The sequence below is a fragment of the Schistocerca cancellata genome, chromosome 9 (assembly GCF_023864275.1).
Source record: "Schistocerca cancellata isolate TAMUIC-IGC-003103 chromosome 9, iqSchCanc2.1, whole genome shotgun sequence".
NCBI lineage: Eukaryota > Metazoa > Arthropoda > Insecta > Orthoptera > Acrididae > Schistocerca > Schistocerca cancellata.
Genome location: NC_064634.1, coordinates 138,166,553 through 138,179,834, shown reverse-complemented (window position 1 = coordinate 138,179,834; position 13,282 = coordinate 138,166,553). Strand labels below are relative to the sequence as shown.

Below are 13,282 nucleotides of genomic sequence, written 5' to 3'. Positions count from 1 at the left end.
TTTCACAAACTGCTTCTAATGGATCAAATTTTCAGATTTCAATGGTTCTTTTCGTGTCACTACATTTCATTTCACTGATGTTTTCTCCATTTCATCGAGTCATTATAGTGAATGTCATTTAGTTGGTATAAACCACTACCACATGATAACCCACGGTGCACCTCCAGCTCCTTTCCCCGGTGGTGTTATTCCCACGTATCCGCTGGTAGAATCTGGGATTATGTTAAAAAATAACAGCAGACAATATGGGTGACGAGGAAAAGGGCTTGGAGAGGTAATCAGGTAGCCCTGTGGTTGAAGTGTCTGCTCTCGCTAAGCACGTCGCCTGGGACAAATTTTCAAGACCTATTCAAAGCTCTGCATTATTGAGTCCGAAATCAAAGCCATTTTCTGTGATTCGACACTACTTTTTCTAGCGTTGCGATATGCGAACATTCACCTCACACAGCAATATCTCCCAAGTTGTTCCCGATCCGTCCTGTTGATGGTGACGCTGTACAAAGAATGTTCTCTCACTCTGTCAGTGTGAACTCGGCTACACAGGCAGCAGTGTTGCACATGTAACTGTTTGCCCTGGCGATCTAGAAGAGGAATATTGAATGAACAGACAGCAAACACACACACACTCCATTTCTTACTACAAAATGTGTGATTTCCAGATATATGCGATTCAAAAGGTAAACCAATCAGAGAATGCATGGTAACTAAGGTTATCGCTTCATAAAAATCGAATAGGGCTGGCTCTTAACGCTACACGCAATATTACTCGCCTGACAGTTAAGTGTGATGACACTTATGGTATTAAAAAACAACCACCACTTACCGCATGATATGAACTGGTACGGATCGTTCCCCGCCACAACGCGCAGTCCTCTTATCAAGAGACTGCATCCTGCGAAATTCAGCTGATGAGTTTAGTCATTATCCAATCCGTCGAAAGTGATGTGTGTTCGGAGTATAGTAGTTTGTAGAGTGATTTTTTGCCAGCAACCCAGGGGAATAAACTTGTTAAATGTCCTAGAGACATGTGCGGAAGACTGCATGCGTTCTGCTCCTCATGCTGATATGCCAAAAGACCGCATTGTTTAAGTGCTTTTCGTGAGCAACTGGTAACTCGCAGAGTCAGGCGTAGATCAACAGCCATTTTCTCTGGCAGACATGGTTTTCCAAAGTGTTTAAAATTTCTGAAGTTGGTAGCTAGTGACCGTTAGAGATCGACAACGCTGTTTTTCCAATACGGCTACAAGAATTCTGATATATGTTCTCGTGCGACGTCGTGGAATTCCCATTGGTCGTTCCTCTGTTTCCTAGAGTGCACGTGCTGGGTGTGCAGATGTCTCTTATCAGATAGTGGAGCCATTAGCTACTTGTCATTAGCCATTAGCTTTGGACCAGAGAACGTGTAACCCTGTCTCGCAGGTCAAAGCGAGACAAGCAACAAATTACTATCATTATAAAACGTGCAGAAGAGCGGAAGATTTACCACCGTCTGGCAATAAACAGTTTCCCCTGTTAGTCTTCGGAGCAAAAAGTCTCGCAATTGGTCTGGCGCGCCAGAAGCACCTAGGCTACGGCCGCGGTGGCGCGTAAGACTTCGCACAACGCAGTCTTTATTTCCCTCAGGGACGAGACGAAGGAAGGTTTCACAATGTTCATCCATTCCTCATACGCGACCCATACGCTGCCTGTTCAACAGAATCGGTATGTTAGTACAGCCACGGAATGCCTTAACCGAGCGCAGGCGCGCAGTGACTCAAATACGGCACCTGCATTCGGAAGAAACCGAGTTCCAATCGCGACCGGCATTCTAGATTTAGATTTTCCACTGCGCCCTCCTACAGATTAGGACGAAGCTGGAATGCTTCCACCCTAAAGAACACAGCTGACATCCTTTCCCATCCTTCACCCTTGGGCTAACCGAACTAGTGCTCGATCTTTAATGGTCTCATGGTTGACAGGATGCTACCTTTTCCTGTGAATTTACCTCCCCCCCCCCCCCCCCCGCACCCCACTTTAAAAAAAAATATCCTCGCTCCAGAATGCAGTAGCCGAAACTGTCCTCACTTGTTTTCCTCGTCTTTAGAAAGTTACTTGAAGCAGAGCTCTCCTTGCTCTATCTTGCGCACATCTCTTCCATCTGTGCGTAACAGTTCTACTTTACATATATTTCATCCCGTTAGTTGTCGTCAACAATATTGCATTTCCCATACTTCCCTACTTTACCAAAGGGACGTTTCTTTCATGACTGATATTGTGTCCTATCAACCGGTCCCTTCTTTTGGTCCACCTGTCCCACAAATGTGTCTTCGAGAATTCGATTCATTACCTCCGCATTTTAGTTATCTAGCCATCAAATCTTTTACACTGTTCTGTAGCACCACATTTCAAAAGTTTCTATTCTCTTTTTGTCTCAACTGCGTATCGTCAACGTTTAACTTCAGTAGAAATCAGCGCTCCTGACAAAAAGAAACGTCCCTTTCGCCCGCACCTCGGGGCTTCCGCAGCATCGCGCGAACTCCCACTCGCGGCATGGTTCGAATCCACGTGGTCTTGCTCACGTGCGGCGCGCGAAACGAATTATGCGACCTACCGCTCCGCGGATTTAGTTGTTAACGTTTACCAGCGAACCCGGATCAATTCTCTGCAGTGCTGCGCACATAAAATACAGTATTAATAAGGATTCTCAGCCTCGCTTTCACCCGCGAGACAGGATTAAACTTCACAATACAAAATTCAATAACTAAAAGCCCTGTAAGTGTCTACCGATGTGTCATGTTCTGAAAGTGTACTAGATTTTTTATACGTTTTTAGAAATAGCGCATCTGAAAAAAATTACAGGATATTGTAAACACGCTTGTTGACTGTTTTCCGACATAGTCGCCGTCCCGTTCAATGCACGAGGAGAGTCGTGGCCCAAGAATTTATGAACTCCCGGAAGAACTTTCCCGCCAACTCTGTCCCCTCTTTCTGCACCTGCTCGTCAGATGAAAACTTTATTCCACTGATGTATGTCTTCAGAGAGGTGAAAAGATGATAATCTGAAGGCGCCAAGTCAAGGAAATATTGGGGGTGGTTCAAAACAACCCAACCGAAGGAGTCAATGATGACCTTGGTGGCTAAGGGCGTGCGAGGACGGGCAACAAGCACACTCCTCTCGTCACCATTCCCTTCTTTTTGTTTGAATGCTTCTTTTGAGCTTCTTTAAGGTCTCTCAATATCGTTGTGCATTGATGGTTTCTCCCTGAGGTAGAAATCAGACCAAATTGATGTCTTTTCAGTCCCAAAACACTAAGATCATGCTGTTTTTCGGCCCGAAATTGTGGTTTTGAATTTTTTAGAAGAGGGGGAATTGGCATGACACCATTGTGATGACAGTCTTTTTGTCTCAGGAGTGTAATGAGTCATTCACGTTGTATTTCCAGTCACAATAGAGCTCAGAAAATCCTCACCTTCCAGTTCCGCCAATTTAAGTCGCTCAAGAAACTCGGCGGCGCTACAGACGCGATTTTTCTTATGCTGCTCTGTCAGTTGTACTGAGACCCATTTTGCACACAGTTTCCGATATACCAGCGTTTGTGTGAAAGCCTCGTATAAGAGTTCTGGAGAGTTGGCGAAACATCGCAGGAATCGGCGGTCTTCACGAAAAATTTACTCTATCTTTTTGTACCAACTCACCAATCAAAATAGGTCTTCCACTTCTCAGTTCGTTATGAACATTTGTTCTGCCTCCACTGAACTCCCCACATCACTTAAACACACACTGTGTGTTCACATACGCCCGAAACGGTTTTGAATCACGAACAAATTTCGGTAGGTGTTATTCCCTCTTACCGATATCTTTCACGTAACTAGACACTACAGTTTACGTACTGTCACGTTCTTGCAATCTCGCTCTGATCAGCTCAGCTACTCCCCCCCTCCCCGTCTACCACTCAGTGTTGGCAATCATGGAAAAAAAAGGACGGTTCGTTATGGTCACAGCATACTTGTTTTCTGAACATGTCTCGTACTTTCACGAAAGATTCCGAAATACGGACACTGAACTGGAATATGTTGGCTGCTTACAGTTTATGCACTCACCCCATGTGGTCACCAACAAGTCCCGCCGATAATGACCACAACGAAATAAGAATACAGAGCAAAGTCAACAGGGGAAACGTCACTCAAAAACACCACACTCAAATTTGCGCAAAACCTTATGAAATTTATCGGTATCAATTAATCCGAGCCAAGTCAGTCCCCTCCAGCTAGCTAATCGCTCTACGCTCTGCTCTCAGGGCACTTTGTTATCGGACAATTCGACGCTCACAAATCCGCACAAACGACTACACTTCCAAATGATTTATACGCTTTCCGAAATGGAAGCATAACCTCACCGATGACAAACGATCACTTAATAGGACTTCCGAAATGTTGCCGATTTTAAAACACAACCACCGCCCCTGAGAGCCCACAAGTTGCCACCTCAACTCCACGAGGGCTGTCATGCGGCTCCTCGGTTTCGGGAGCTCCAGACCGTATTTAACGTTCAGGCCTTCCAGCCCATCCGAATCAGGAGTAGAAATGAAGGCACTGTCCTTGCCCATTTCCTGCTGCTGCTGCTGCTGCTGCGTAAGGTGCTGTGTCCGGACAGCAGATTATGTAGACTCCTGGCACAATCCATTTAGCAGGATTTCAGAAAGGTTGACCTATCAGCTCCTGGCACCAACAATAACAAACGCTGGTAGCACACATGCGTCGCTAGGAAATGACATGTTGGAAAATACGTTTACAAAATACTTTCTAAAAAAGTGATGATGTGGTCTTGCGGGGTTCATCTCTACGTCTCGCTCTCTCGCTCAATGATTTTTATCTCCCCCCCCCCCCCCCCACACACACACACACTTCCCTCCAGCATTAAATTTGTGATCTCTTGATGTCTGACCATGTGTCCCATCAACCCCGAGTCCTCTTCATCAAGCTGTACCAGAAGTGTCTTGTCTTTTCCCGATTCTGCACTACTGCTTCCCTGTCACGCTTTCTGTGCGACTATTACGCAACCTCTCGTTCCTTGTATTTTATGTCTGCTACTTGATTAGTCATCTGATTTTTTTGCATCTGGCGTTCAAGATTCTACTATAGCCCAATATTTGAAAAGGTTCTGTTGTGTTCTACTCAGTTCACTTCCATCTGCCGAATCCCGCTGGTTTATGAGAAGCCTGACACTTCTCCTTTTGTGACCCAGGCCAGTGGGCACAGTAGCGAGACGAAGTGCAAGGAGTGGTGGTGCCACAGGCCAGAGCGCTGCCCTTACGAGGGGAGGGCAGGGGCAGTAGCGGCCGGTCACGCCCCGGCCATATACGGTCTGAGCACGCAAAGCCACGCCGCGCCGCCTGCTTGGCATTCGGCCAGAGCGCCGCCACTGCCGGCACGCATTGCAAACGCGACCCTTAAACGGACCGCGGCAGCCGGCCTGCCTGCCTGTGTCCTGTCAGCCGCCTCCTGTCACCAGCCCGCTGCTCACTATAGCACAAAAAAATTCCCTGACGTCACACCGATCTGCTGAGTCACACACCCATACCCTCCGCGTCAAATTTGTGGCAGCATTTTAGATCACACTTCTAAACCATCCCCTTCCCCCTCGTCATCCCGACCCCGATTCTTTGAAGAATCGAACTGTGCGTGGCGCTGAAGTTTAAATTTGGTCAAGAATTATATGAAATACAGAAAATCAAATTTATATTGCCCCGCCCGTGGAACCCTTTACCTAGACAAGATGCAACCGCGACCGGCTCATCGACTTAGCCGTTTAGTAATATAAATACTGTGTTCCAACATTATGAAATAAGGCCAAGAGAACGATCTATTGACGCAGAGGCGACACATATTCAGAAACTAACTTTCCTGTGAAATACAAGCGGCTTTCTGTTCACGTGAAGTAACGAGTGCTGTATACAGTGGACAACAAGTTTATTCCGTTCTACACCTAAAACCCGACATTGTCAGGGAATTTATTTACAGCTGTGCCCGAGACTCTGTACACGTGGAATTCATTTTTCACTTGTAAAGATTCTTTGTATACAGCGTTTCAAGTATTATCGGGAACATGAACGAAGAGCACGTCCGTTTCACTAACATAAGAGAAAGCCACATAAAGGGAAACCGTCCGACGTCACCTACACCTATATATATATATATATATATATATATATATATATATATATATATATATATATATATATATAAAGACTTCGCTGACTCACATGAGGGTTAACGTAAAATAATTCAATTACTCTGTTTTGGCTTTGTCACTAGCAGAAACGTTAATGTGGAACTAGTATGAATCACTAACGCAAGGACGCTATTTTTCTTTTGAGTTGTCCGGCCTGAACATACTCAGCACCTTCGTAACACAGGTAGAATCATTTATATGACAACACTCTGGCAGAAAATTAATCACTACTTAAAGTCGACGCTTGCTAGTGCGTCGCAACCAGCTTTATTCGTCGTTTCCAAGGGCCCTACCCCATTTATGTCCGCAGATATGCGTTGAACACCAAACATCTGCATATTCATGCGGCACAGATGCTGCTCACGTCATCAGTAGCCGCGTATGGCGCTGTTTACTTCCACGTCGCGGAGGTATCCATTACGTGGATTGGCGCAACGTAATCTTCTGTTGAAAATTTCGTCACAGCTGGCACAGGAATTCAGGTGAGTCGCTTTCTAGGATTTATCGCTGCCAATCGCTTCCGCGTATTCACTTGTCGGCGGTTTGCAATTTCCAATAGTGCCTGGCAGCTATTAAGTGATGTACAGTAGCGATAGTACATCTCGAGACTGTTGCAGGGCAATGTCACGGAGCAAGTGTTGTATGCTAATTGAGTAGCTATTAACTGGTGCTTACTAACTACTTAGCAGGTGAGACGTCACGGAACGATTGTTGCAACGCTCTAAATTTGGATGCGTGCGGCATTTTCCCGCAGACGGCGAGCGCTTAGGAATTCTAATGGAGCGCTTAGGAATTCTAATGATCTAGATCTCAGCGAGTAGCTACAACCAATCTTCTCTCACATATAATTTGAAAAAATTACTAAGCGCTACAACACTTGCATAACACTTTTTTTTGTGAAGGGCGGGATGGGAACGTGTTGACATGGGAGCGTAGCTCTCTAACGCGTGAACCAATTTCAACCAACCTTGTGCACGACTGTGTGTGGCTCACTACACCAAGGAACCTGGAGCACATGTGCGACGGGGAGACGGCGGAGAAAATGTTGGTGGTACTGGAATTACGTAGTCAGACCTAGACAGATTTATAAATTAATGCTGATTTCCACAGATGTATGATGTGGAACGGCTGTTCAGCCGTAAATAAAGCAAACCTTATGCAAGCTAAATGGTACCTTGGTCGGAGGCAGTCAGACAGGACGCTGCATGCCAGCTCCAGAATTATGTTCTTTCCCGCAAATGTAGCTTGCTACGTGCTTAATTTAAAGCTTCACTCCATGATAGCCTTATTCTTTTCGTTCGACACAATTGTCACAGGGAGCACCGAATGAAGCTCGCGCTCCCTTGGTGTGTGTGTGTGTGTGTGTGTGTGTGTGTGTGTGTGTGTGTGTAGGGGGAGATTGAGGACGAGATGCTCTACCGGCCAGCCACATTTAGAAAACTTTATAACGCAAATCTCCGTCTGTTTAGCGGAGCTGTTTAGCGAATACTGTTTTTAGCAGATGACTAGTTTCAGTCACAGTTTCATTTTCGATACAGTTAACTTTAGGAGACTTAATGACAGCATGAAACCCATGTCCTCTACTAAAGATTCACTGAGCAGGTTATGTCGTTTCCACAACCAGCTGTTTCATCCAGATTTACGCTTTCCCTGTGTCCCCTATATTAATGCTGGGAGGGGTTCATCTAAAGAAGCCTCGACCAGTTCTCTCTCTGTCCTCCTCCCATTTGCGGCAGTGGTATGTTTCTAATGGCCTTGACGTCAAGTAGACCCTAACGAAGTCTCACCTATATATAGGTAAGACAGGGAGCAGATATGTGCATTTCTGTCGAATCGTTTGCTTAACGCGCCAAACATTAGTAGCACTAGCCCCTTCCTAGAAGTCTTTTTTCAACAATGATTTATGAAGTAGCAAAATACCTCAAACCCCCTCCCTGAAGCAGAAGTACGATATCCTTAGGTTGGTCTGAGTACTACAGCGGTTTCCAAGCATGGTACTACTGGTCCTATTAGAGGTGGAATATTCTTATCTCCCTCCGACCTTTGAACTGACAGACCACTTCAGTTACAGATGCACCAGCAGGTTAACATGGACTCCGAACCACGGGACAGCTTTGCATTTTTCGTATTGTCATATCATTAGCAGAGGTGAAAGAAAATGTCCTAACACCAACGGGCACGAGTCGCGGACCTCGTAGCCTGACACACTCGAGCTATACATATGTTCCGTATGACACACAATGAGATAAACAAGTTTGAACAGATGTTGATTTGGCAGGGTGTCATCTCGTCTGTCATTATACCATTACGAATTCTTTTAGTTTATCGTTGTCTACTAAAAATTCCTTCTGTCACCTAATCCCACATGAACAACGTAGCAATATTTATCTAAAATTATACTACACAATTTTAAAAGGTGTTCAGTGCTGAGTTCATTGTACCCTCCCGTATCTAAAATGTGATGAAATCAGTGACCAGCTCTGTTTATCCAACTTTTTTTTAACGGTGAAAGTCCGGAATTGGGCTAGCAACATGCGAAATACCACCGTCCGAGATTTGTGACTGAGGACAGTACTTTATCGTACAGGCTTCTGAACGTGAGCATATTGAAATGGTGAGAACATCTCTCTGAAAGGGTAATAGCACCGGAATTATCGGACGTAGTAACCATTCTTATATTTAAGGCAGACATAATGCGGACCTTCATTAAAACGTTTTCGAGGATGTGCCCGCGTCGTTATGCATATAAAAGCAATGTTTCAGGCGCCTGCTGCAGTGATCAAAACGTTGGTTTTATAAGTAACGTGATGGAGCGGCTACACTGTGACAAGGTTTTAGTGAACGGCCGTGGAAACCTAACCTTGCACATAATTAGAATTTTTTATTTTTTAAAATGTAACTTCTGAAGTGATGCGCGACAGAATGCAAGGATCGAAGAGTTATTTACAGCTTTTGCAGAAGCCAAACTGCAGTTGTAAAGAGTCGAAGGACGAATAGGTAGGTAGTAGCTTATAAAGGAGTGGGGTAGGATCGCAGCTCATCACTAAACGAGGAGGTACAGAATCAAATTTGAGATAAAAGAAATGTCTAGCTCAGTTTCACTAAATGAAGAGAGGGGTTGGTATGGCGCACTGTGAGGCGTCAAGGAATAGTGAATTTCATAGTGGAGCGAAGTGTGTGAGGTAAGAATCTTAGATGGTGATGTAGGTCGCAGCAACTGTGCAGAGATCTAAAGACTTGGAGCAGACAGGCTGAGATGTTCCTTTACAGACAAATTACGCGACGTACTGATCCACAAATTTAATCGTAAAGGTTCACTGGCGTACCAGGATTAATTCTCTGCTCTGCTACACTACCAGATCAGTCTAAATGACGGTCGCACCCTCGCTGGTTCGCGAGGCATGGTTAACTTCTCATCAGCTCAATTTCAATAATTAAATACCGTATAGCAATCCCACAACTTTTAAGTACACTCCGCGATCCGACCAGTGGAGTGGAAAATGTACACCACTAACAGCTCATACCTCGCCTCCAACTAGGTCCCAATAACCTCCACCGATAGCCTCCACAGCAAGAGAAGAGGAACACAGTTTTAAGTCATCAGGAAAAGGGTCACGTAGTAACACCAATACCTGCATTTCCCAGCAAATAAATATAACGTATCTGCTTTTCCAAAGCCCGACTCGTTCACTGAACACCACCATCCAACTAGCTACTTCGGTCCACAATCAAATTTGTCGCGTCTGTGCTTAGAAAACCAAGATGAATGAACTCGATATCCATGCCTCTTACCTAGTCTCATTAATTTCCGTATGGGCAGGAAATATCTCGACTGATCACGTGGGACTTACCTTTTCCCGACTGAAGTACACTAGGGAAACATGACATCCGCCCCTACATGGAAAACGAATTCTATACGCAACGAGGACTGCCGGCAGATTCCTCCATTTAGCGAGCTCCAGACCGCTCCACGAAGCTATTTAAAATTTAACCATTCTGGGCTATCAGAATAAGAAGCAGAATGGAGACGATGATGTTTCGTTTGTGTGGCGCTCAACTGCGCGGTCATCAGCGCCCGCACAAAGTCCCAATTTTTACACAAGCCAATTTTTTTTCCACAGTCCAATCGAGCCTCTGTAACAGATGATGATGATGATGATGATGATGATAGTAACACCACAAACACCCAGTCCCCGGGGAGAGAAAATCACCAATCCGGCCGGAAATCAGACCCGGGACCCCGTGATCCAGAGGCAGCAGAACGGAGACATTTTCATTGGCCATTTCCTGCACGGACTTGCAGTGGGTCTGTAAGGTGCCACTTACAATGAGAACTTCTGCAAGTTTTTCTGAAATGGATATCGGAAAACTATGGCCATCACGGGGAAATAAATGGACATCTATCTGGCATCATATGCCCAGACCTTTATACATTTAAGGGGACCGGCCTGTTACATCTAAGCCGGGGAAGAGCTCATTCCCTGGCGAACAAAACATCCACGGAAACGAGCAAATATACGAGATCCGGAAATGGTATGGTACAAGAATAGCGTGGCGTGCTGCACCACCCAGACAACAACATTTTGTAGAAGGTCCGCATCGTACTCGTTCCGGCGACATGAAAGCACGCGAGCCACAGAGCCGCCGCGTGGTCAGGGGCGGCGCCTGGGCGGCCCGTGCGGCGCCGCACCGCACTGATAACCACGCTATCAGCGCTGACGCAGGCGTCGACGCGGCCACGGTAAACAGCCGCGTGGGATGCCACGGCGAGGAGAGCGCCGGGAGCCCTGGTGCGTACAGCGCCTAAAGCCGACCCCACAGGGGACGCGCCAGACGTGGTTTCTAAAGTGGTCGATGCACGCTCGGAAACCAGCTGGTACATAACACGCCACGTGCTCCTCTACGTAATTCGCGACCGCAGCGCTCTCCTGCCGCACCTGTAAGCCAGCCATACTGTTTACGAAAACGGACGTACACGAAAATCGCACGTTTGTTCCCTTTTCCACATACTAGCGTGTTGTTCTGTCTGTAGTATATTAAACTGCGACGTAATCAGCCAGTGACGTAGACAGCTACCTTACATTTTGTCGGTCCCTGTTCTCTGAGACGTACACAAAATCGAACAAAGTCACTTCTGAGCGGCGAGCGCTCTTATTTGTAAATAACATCGAACACTCCAGAACATACACCAGTTATATATATATAGCTAAAGGCTACCCAGCCATTAACCTTCGTCTGTGCGAATGCGCACATTTTGTCCGAACTCTTACGGGAATCGTCACCTTAGTGTGCGCGAGTAAGGAGTGGATGGGCAAATGTCTATTAGGTACATTACGTATGTCTATTGTGGACGGTTGGGAATGTGGGTCTCACGGGAAGCGTGCAAGAGACGAGCCTCTGCAGTCGCGCTGTTCATCTGTGTCCTCGGTGGCTCAGATGGATAGAGCGTCTGCCATGTAAGCAGGAGATCCCGGGTTCGAATCCCGGTCGAGGCACACATTTTCAGCTGTCCCCATCGAGGTATATTAACAACATCTGTCGGCAGCTGAGGGTTCCAATTAATTATCATACAGCAGTTAAATTAATGCTAAAGTTCCAGAATCAGTACACAAAACATGACTGTTCCACTGTCACACCTCACTGCTCGCATATACAGTACATTTCTCTCAGCTCAAAACTACACTGGCTTTCGAAAAATCAAGAGCGCACTGCGTTTTAATTATCAGGTCAAATTTGCATTTTTCTAGTATTGAGATTGTGATAAGACCCTTCTCGTTGACCCACATTCCCATATACAACCGTGATCAGTCAATGCAACGATTCATCGCTTTATTCATACCCAAAGTATGCACAATACAGTCCGATGCTACAGAAGCTCACGGGACTGAATGTCTTTCCTCGCGCTCCGATTATTACAAGAAATGGTCAGTTTGGGTGTGTCGTTATATCTCGGCTGAACAGTAGTAATGGACAGCACACTTCTCACATTATAATCGAATGCTTAATTGTACGAAAATGCAACATGCACACTGCATGTTTCTAATCCGATTTCCTAAGTGATGTTCCATGTCATACTGAATATTAGGTTCGAATGTCCTCCTGTGTTACTAAGGAGACACTTCTGTGAGGCCATGTTCAGTCGCCCGCAAATAAACAAGATGCCATGTACCCTTTACTTATTTGTTACTTAGTTTTATTGCGTAAGAATCGTATAGATAAGAGTTGTTTCGCTGTCAGTCCAGCGCTAATTCAGGTTCTTAAATTGCATGGTATATTTCATTGTAGAATGAACTGTACAGAATACACCAATGGCATCGCATATTGTTTATTTTCATTTAGTGGCTGTAGTTAGACAGGAGAGTGGCAATCCATATGGCTTTTGTACTGAGCCAACTACGTCAAACGGTTAACACATCTGCGGCTGTCTAAGCACTTTTAGCTAGTTATCTGGATAGCTGAAGTTTCTTCACTATTCAGGCAGTTCCTGACAAAATCAAAGATGAAAAACTCTGATCATTCCAAGGTTACCACCATTACCTGATTCAGAACATTAGAACTGTCCAATGATCAAAAGATCACACGTACAGAACCCTCATGTAAGAAAAGGGCACTGAAGACTCGGAAACTGCTGAGACATATAATCTGCGAAATCTGGAAGTTTACTCCTCACTGAAGTGACAAACAAAAACAGCATTTGATTGCTATGATTCCGTAACTGACCAGCAAGGAGCATGCAATAACTGTACTCACAAATCAGTCGAAAGCAAAGGGCACGTGGTACCTGTGACAGTTATGTGGGATTTTGCGCCTTTCATAAATTTTCATGTTTAACTTTTGAAAGGTAATAATTTTTAAATACATCAAATGTTTCGGGAAAGTGTCTCTAATTCATTACCATAAAAGCGGGAAACAATTAGCTCTTACAATTAATAATGATTTTAGATTTACTTGATTAACCGCCAACATGTTCTCTTCAAATACCATTAAAATCGTCAGTCTTGGCATCCAGGAAACTGCAGAGTTACTATGTTCAAATGTGGGTGTCAATTCCTAAGAGGCCGAACTGCTGAG

The 13,282-nt window shown here is 45.2% G+C and overlaps 1 protein-coding gene and 1 non-coding gene across 8 annotated transcripts in view; one reads left to right on the top strand and one right to left on the bottom strand.

Annotated features, from left to right (window-relative positions):
- The window catches only part of LOC126101575 (cytospin-A), a 534,312-nt gene that overhangs the window by 154,225 nt on the left and 366,805 nt on the right, over positions 1-13,282 (bottom strand). The window lies entirely within an intron of this gene.
- On the top strand, positions 11,633-11,706 carry Trnat-ugu (transfer RNA threonine (anticodon UGU)). The gene has a single exon. It is a non-coding gene; the product is annotated as a tRNA-Thr (tRNA).